Source organism: Plectropomus leopardus, chromosome 12, assembly GCF_008729295.1.
Source record: "Plectropomus leopardus isolate mb chromosome 12, YSFRI_Pleo_2.0, whole genome shotgun sequence".
Classification (NCBI taxonomy): domain Eukaryota; kingdom Metazoa; phylum Chordata; class Actinopteri; order Perciformes; family Serranidae; genus Plectropomus; species Plectropomus leopardus.
Window position 1 is genome coordinate 34,089,256 of NC_056474.1, and position 7,783 is coordinate 34,097,038.

A 7,783-nucleotide genomic window follows, 5' to 3' on the forward strand; every position below is an offset into this window, starting at 1 on the left:
ACTTGATGACATCATAGACTGCAGCCCACAAAAAAAGCTAATGACTTGATGACATCATAGACTGCAGACCAAATTACAACTGATGACTTGATGACATCATAGTTTGCAGCCCGAACAACACCTGATGACTTGATGACATCATAGACTTGAGCCCTGACAACAAGTTATGACTTGATGACATCAAAGACTGCAGCCAATGACACAGCTGATGACTTATTGACATCATAGACTGCAGCCCAATCAACAGCTGATGACTTGATGACATCATAGACTGCAGCCCAATCAACAGCTGATGATGTAATGACATCATAGACTGCAGCCCAAACAACAGCTGATGACTAAATGACATCATAGACTGCAACTCAAACAACAGCTGCAACTTGATGACATCATAGACTGCAGCCCAATCAACAGCTGATGATGTAATGACATCATAGACTGCAGCCCAAACAACAGCTGATGACTAAATGACATCATAGACTGCAACTCAAACAACAGCTGCAACTTGATGACATCAAAGACTGCAGCCCGAACAACAGATGATGACTTGATGACATCATAGACTGCAACCAATAACACAGCTGAAGACTTGATGACATCATAGACTGTAGACCAAACAACGGGAGATGACTTGATGACATCAGAAACTGCAGCCTATTTAACAGCTAATGACATGATGACATCATAGACTGCAGCCCGAAAAAAGTTGATAACTTGATGACATCACAGACTGCAGCCTGAAAAAAAGTTGATAACTTGACGACATCGTAGACTACAGCCCAGCAACAGCTGATGACTTGATTACATCATAGACTGCAGCCCACAAAAAAGCTGATGACTTGATGACATCATAACTGCAGTCCAAACTACAGCTTGTTTCCGATGACTTATAGCCAAACTACGTGGTCAAAGTCTGCTCTGGTCTTAGGTCCAAAAGCTCTGGGACATACTGCCTATGAATATCTGAAAAACCACCTCGCCAGATATTTTCGAAAGAAAACTAAAAACGTATCTCTTCTGATGATGAGCCATTTTTGGGTTTGAAAGGCTTAAATAATACTTTATTTGAGCATTCATTTTAATATTTTGCTGATGAAAGCTGCTTTACAGCAAGCTTAGATATGTTAGTTATGTGTTAATTTACAAACATGTATTCATTCATTCATCTCTGAATGCATGACTTACATTTTTAATCTCATTTATTTATTTTACTTTTAAAAGTTTTGAATTTACTACTGTAAATCAGCATCCATTGATTGATTTTGTCAGTGGTCATTTTGTAGCCTCCTCATCACATTGTTTGTTTGTCTGTTCTGTGTCCATTAGGTAAGCAGCAGCACCCTCTGCTGGTGAAAAGGGATAAGATAAGATAAGATAAGATAAGATAATCCTTTATTAGTCCCACAGTGGGGAAATTTCCAACATTGCAGCAGCAAAGGGATAGCAAAATAGCAAGACAGCTGTGCAAAATAAACTATATTAATAAATAAATAAGTACAAAAACGTGCAGGATGAAGATGAAGGAAATAAGCACAGGGGACAACATAAACAAACAATATATACAGTATTTACAGCGCAGAGAAACTCAACAGTTAAATAAAGAATGTTCACAGTTGCATGGGTGAAAGTGAAATTGCACTTGTGGTATTAAGCTGTACAAGTGGAGTCTGTTATTGTTGTATGTGGTCCACTGGGAGCAGTGCTGGTTGTACAGTCTGACTGCAGCAGGGAGGAAGGACCTGCAGTAACGCTCCTTCACACACTTGGGGTGAAGCAGTCTGTCACTGAAGGAGCTTTCCAGTGCAGTCAGGGTGTCATGCATGGGGTGGGAGTCGTTCTCCAGCATGGATGACAGCTTAGCCATCATCCTCCTTTCTCCCACCACCTGCACTGAGTCTAGGGGGCACCCCAGGACAGAGCTCGCCTTCTTGATAAGTTTGTCAAGTCTCTTCCTCTCAGCAGTCGTGATGCTGCTGCTCCAGTAGACCACTCCATAGTAGATGGCTGATGCCACTACAGAGTCAAAGTGCTCCCTGCACTCCAAAGGACCTGAGTCTCCTCAGCAGGTATAGTCTGCTCTGACCCTTTTTGTAAAGTGACATTGTGTTGATTGACCAGTCCAGTTTATTGTTCAGGTGAACACCCAGGTACTTGTAAGAGTCCACTATCTCAATGTCCATTCCCTGGATGTTCACCGGTGTCATAGGGGAGCGTCTGCACCTGCGGAAATCCACCACCAACTCTTTGGTTTTCCCCGCATTGATGTGGAGGCGGTTCCGCTGGCACCAGTCCACAAAGTCCTCAGTCAGTTCTCTGTACTCACTGTCGTCCTCATCTATGATGAGACCGACAATTGCAGAGTCATCAGAGAACTTTTGCAGGTGGCAGTTGGTGGAGTTGTACATGAAGTCTGCAGTGTAGAGGGTGAAGAGGAAAGGAGCCAAGACGGTTCCCTGCGGGGCCCCCGTGCTGCAGACGACCATGTCAGAAACACAATTCTTAGCCCTCACGGAGAACTAAAAAGCTTACAGCACCAGGTATTCCCAGGCGGTCTCTCATCCAACCTGACCTGGACCGACCCTGCTTAGCTTCCAAGATCGGGTGTGTTCAGGGTGGTATGGCCATAAGCAACCGCACAAGTGACACACAAGCTATTTATAGTTGGATAGGACAACCAACTTCTAAATTGTGAGCTCTGTGGCCAAAGTTGAAATGACATGTCTTTTGCTGCAAAACGGGTATTTCAGCTGTCTTTAAGCACAAAAAGCAGATTTTGAGTGCCTTTTTTTTTCTTAAAGCTTCCTTTTGCCCAGAGTAACAGAGAAACACATTTATATGCCAGAAACATGTGAAAATGGATAGATGAAAAACGTGTTTTTTGGTACATAACTGTCATAAATTTTGGATTATGGGCAGATTCTGACTTTACATGTTTTTTTGCTACAAAACGGGTATTTCAGGTGTTTGTGACCGCAAAAAGCGGATTTTGAGTGCCTTTTTTCTCAAAGCTGCCCCTTTGGCCCACAGTGACTGAGAAACATATATTAATGCCAACATGTAAAAATGGATTAATATGATGAAAAATGTGTTTTTTGGTACATAACTGTCATAAATTTTGGATCATGAGCAGATTTTGACTTTACATGTCATTTGCTGCAAAATGGGTATTTCCATCAATTCAGGTGTCTTTTGGTGCAAAAAGCAGATTTTGAGTGCCTTTTCATTCAAAGCTGCCCCTTTTGACCACAGTGTACATTCATATGCCAGAAACATATGAAAATGGATTAATATGATGAAAAAGGTGTTATTTGGTACATAACTGTTGTCTTTTGCTGCAAAACGGGTATTTCCATCAATTCAGGTGTGTATAAGCACAAAAAGCAGATTTTGAGTGCCTGTTTTCTCAGAGCTCCCCCTTTTGCCCACAGTGACTGAGAAACACATTTATTTGCCAGAAACATGTGAGTAGTTAAAAGACTTTTAAGACTAAAAAAGTGCTATACAAGTACAGTCCATTTACCATTTACCAAATGTGCTCGTAAGAAACAAGTCATCAAAGTTAATAAAAAAAAACCAAAAAACATGTTTTCCATCATATTAATCCATTTGTACATGCATCTGTGTTTCTGGACAAATCTGACAGCTATAACCAAAAAGCTACTCAAAACCCATTTTCTGTTTTTAATGACATTATACTGATCTAAATATACTTTTTGCAGCAAATAATATCTAAAGTGCCAATCTTCTTATAACAGAGAAGACATCAAAGTTAACTCCATAAAGCCAGGACAACCGGTGGCCTACATGCTGGCGCTGTGTCCTTGCCGAAGCAGATGCATGTTTTGATTCCAGCCTGTTGCCTGTGTCCCTACTCTCTCCCTCTTTCAAGCTGAAAGCTGTCCTGTCAAATGAATGCAAAAAAAGCCAATAAATAAATTGAAAAAATAAATAACTCTGTAAATAGAAAAGCAGAATTACATGGGCACCAGTCATATCCATAAAATTAGCACAGTTTCCATATTAGAATCAGCAGTTTGTCATAAAAAAACAGAAAAAGATCATTGTATACAACAAAAAATAAGTCATGAAAATCAGAAACAACATTGTTAAGTATGTAATAAAATTGCAAAAAATCAGAAAAAAAAGTTATTGCACACTATATATTAAAAATCAGAAAGAAAACAAAAAGAAAAGTATGTATAATTTGCAAAAGAGCTCAAGATGTAGTTTGTCTCAAAAATGTCATAATATTTAGTATTCCTTGAAAATGCAATTGGTAGGACCTGTTTCAGTTCCGTTTTTCTAGTTTTTTTTTTTGGTTGTACATTTACACTCATATTGTACGGCTTGTATCTGTTGTGATATTGTTTGTAATAAGAAAACCAATAAAAAGAGAATTCCAAAAAAATAAAAGCGTATCTATTAAACATGAATAAATCAAACCAAGAATCAATTAAGAATAAATCCGTTGCATCAGATAGATTTGTACTGTGTAGGTTACACACGCGCACCTTCCACCGGAAGTGTTCACACGATTTTATTTTTGTAGTATTTTGCGTGCACTTCCTCTTCAGACAGCGAGGCGGAGGACTCAGGAGGAGAGCGGGATCAACAGACCAGCCAACCAGGCGGCAACATTAGCACTCAGCTCTGCGCCATTGGATTAAATGTAAGTAGTCGACATAAAACTCGCTTTAATGTTTGTTTCAGACGGTTCAACGTGTTTTTAAAACGGACTAAGTGACTCACGTTAGCCATGTAAAATTGTTAACCGGTTAGCAGCAAGCTGACATGCAAAGTCATCTGGTCAGTTAACGTTAGCTGTGTTGCATGGCGAAGGTTCTGTAGTTGTAAAGACTGGTGATGCCAAACATGCAGTGACTGCTCATAATTAAAACTCTTCATCTTCGTTGAAGCTGCGTCAGTGTGTGAAAGCAGAAAGCTAACTCTAGCACCACGTGCTGTGTCTAGCTAAAAGTTAAAAAAGTTAAATTAGCTGGTTAAATAAAATTGTCTTTTTTTCTATATGTTTACTAAGATTAGAATTCATGATGTTTACCAGCCACATTTTCTGCAGTTCAAATGAGTGGTTTTGGTTCACTGCACAGATAGGTGATACGTTTTTTTTTTGTTTGTTTTTTTTTTACCTGTTGGCAAATTCTGGTTCAACTGCCAGGCTGTGTGCGTGTGTGGTAATCTGTATTGAAGCTGCATCAGTGTGTGAAAGCAGAAAGCTAGCTCACCATGTGTTGTTGTGTCTAGCTAAAAGTTATTCTCTGCAGCAGAAAACTGTAGCACCACGTGTTGTGTTTAGCTAAAAGTTCAATTAGCTGGTTAAATAAAAATTGTTTTTTTTTCTTTGTGGTGAGTACAGATAGACTATTGTGACGTCCAGCCCACCAGTCAAAGAGCTCATGGAGCTCTGGCCTGCTTTTCGTATGCAGTCTGAGGTAATGTTGATTAACTCATTCATCTGTTTTCATCTGTACCAGACAGTACTGTATATCACATTGTGTGCAGTGTTATCCATGCATTCATCCTAGATTAAATAATGTCTTAAAGGAGCAACTTTCTTTCTGCTTTCTGTACTGTCCTTTCCACAATGCAGGTGTATTTCAACGCATTACTAACCAGAACCTTCCCAATACTTTCTATGCCGAACTTGATCTTCACACTCCTCGTTTAATGGCCTTGTTTAGGCAGAAAGCTTTCAGAACGGGCAAAACTGCAGACGCGTTGGCTGACATTTTTTTTTAAAGTCCATGATACGCAGGTGATTATACATTTCACAGGTGCAGTCTTTGTGTAATGTTGAGAATTTAAAGGTTTAAATAAGTGTTTGAATTTGACAAATGCATCAGATAAGTCAGCAGGTTATTAGTGGAAGATATTATTGTGGTAGCTAATAAAATGCGTTGACTGGTATTGGGTTTGATTAGTAAACTTGTCACAGTATTTACACTATTTTAATCTTCTTAGGAAGTACATGATGTCCACACAAGGCGTATCACTATTCTCCATGCCCTTCCTGTGTATCTGCGTGAGGAAGCGTCAGGATTTTTCAGAACTGTGTGGTAAGTCCCAGTTAAGAAATATCAAGCCTATTGTACTGTAAATTAACCTACTCATTTTTCATTTCATTTACTTATGTATAACAAAAAAACACACATTAACATTTATGTAAATGGTCCAGTGTTCAAACTGCAAACATTTGGCAAGATGTTTAGAAACCTTAACCCTCTTTCAAAATCCATCCTTTGAGAACCTTGAGGACATTTTGTCCACTCAAAACAACTGCTCTAAAAATGTATGAGATAGATTTTTTTTTTTTTCACAGCTCTTTCAGTCAACCTCTGTTCTTTCCAAAAATACTAAATATTATATTTTTTCTTTGGTTTTTAATATTTTTATTGTCCCTTTCATTTTTTCAGGATGCTATGGATGAGCCAGACCTGGGGGATGCGTCAGTGGTCCTTCCTTACAACCGTGAGTGACGATGCCACAAGCCCAGTTCACTACCACCCAGCGAAAATCTCCGTCATCCTAGAGGGTGATGTGGTGGTCGACCTCCCCAGGCCAGGCTCGCTGATGCCTTTCTGGTAATGTTCGGCCTGATTTATGCTCTACATCTCGCCTATCCGAAGGGACTGACCAACACGTTTGAGTTCACACAGAAAATCTTGCTTGGTCTGGATAACTCAAAAACTGTCACCAAAGCTACAGACTCTCAAAAATGACCTCATGTTACATGTGTAACTCTAGATCTGAAAAGGAGTTGTGGATTCTGAGGGCTCACCCTGTTGGAGCATAGTCCACAACAAGAATATTTCATGGTCCACGGTGACTATTTTTCAACTGTTGATGTTCAAGTTGCTGCTCCACAGTGTTCAACTGGTTTTCAGCCAAATGGCTGGCACAAGTTATTAATGTAATTTACATTTTATTGTTGTTGAACGATATGCTAAGTGTTTACAATATGACATTTTGTTTTTACAAGGTGTAGTTTGGGGAATGGTTTTGTAAACTGTCAACATTGCTGCACTGCAAGTTTACAACCAGATGGCCCAAATTGTGCCTTTGTAATTGTGTCTTTAAAATATTTGTTTCATTTTATGCTACAAGGCACAGATGTGGATAAATAATTCTTCTAAACTCAAAGGGTAATGTTTGTATTAACAGTTTCCTGATTTTGAATATTTTCCACTACTACTTTTAAGTAATAGTACTTAATATGTTTAAGGCAATCAGTTGCCACAAATAATTTAAGAGTGTGAAAGTAAATGATTTCGAGTTTAAGCAAGTCAATGTTTTTGAGTCATGTGTAATCAGAAAATTGAAATGAAAAACTAATAAATGTTAAGTTCATTGAACATGAAATCCTGAGTTTTCATACTTGAAATTATTAAGTTATCTTGTTTTGCAATGAGAAAGATGAATGAATTATTTGAGTACCATTTACTGACAATTTTTGAGTTGGCCTAATCAGTAATTACAATTTATGAGTAATTTAAAAGTATATGTAATATCAACTCCAAATATTTAAGCTCTGATATACTCAAATGTTTGAGTTTTGACTCAAAAAAAATGTGGCAACTGATTGCCTCACTTTTTTTGAGTTCTGCTAACTTATTCGGGTTTACAGTGTGCCTGTGTCCCTACTCTCTCCCTCTTTCAAGCTGAAAGCTGTCCTGTCAAATGAATGCAAAAAAAGCCAATAAATAAATTGAAAAAATAAATAACTCTGTAAATAGAAAAGCAGAATTACATGGGCACCAGTCATATC

At 38.6% G+C, this 7,783-nt stretch overlaps 1 long non-coding RNA gene across 1 annotated transcript; it reads left to right on the forward strand.

The window, feature by feature from the left end:
* The first annotated feature begins 4,583 nt into the window (after positions 1-4,583).
* LOC121951011 lies at positions 4,584-5,740 on the forward strand. Its single transcript, XR_006106376.1, has 3 exons — positions 4,584-4,669; positions 5,370-5,450; positions 5,609-5,740. It is a non-coding gene; the product is annotated as an uncharacterized LOC121951011 (long non-coding RNA).
* Positions 5,741-7,783: the final 2,043 nt, after the last annotated feature.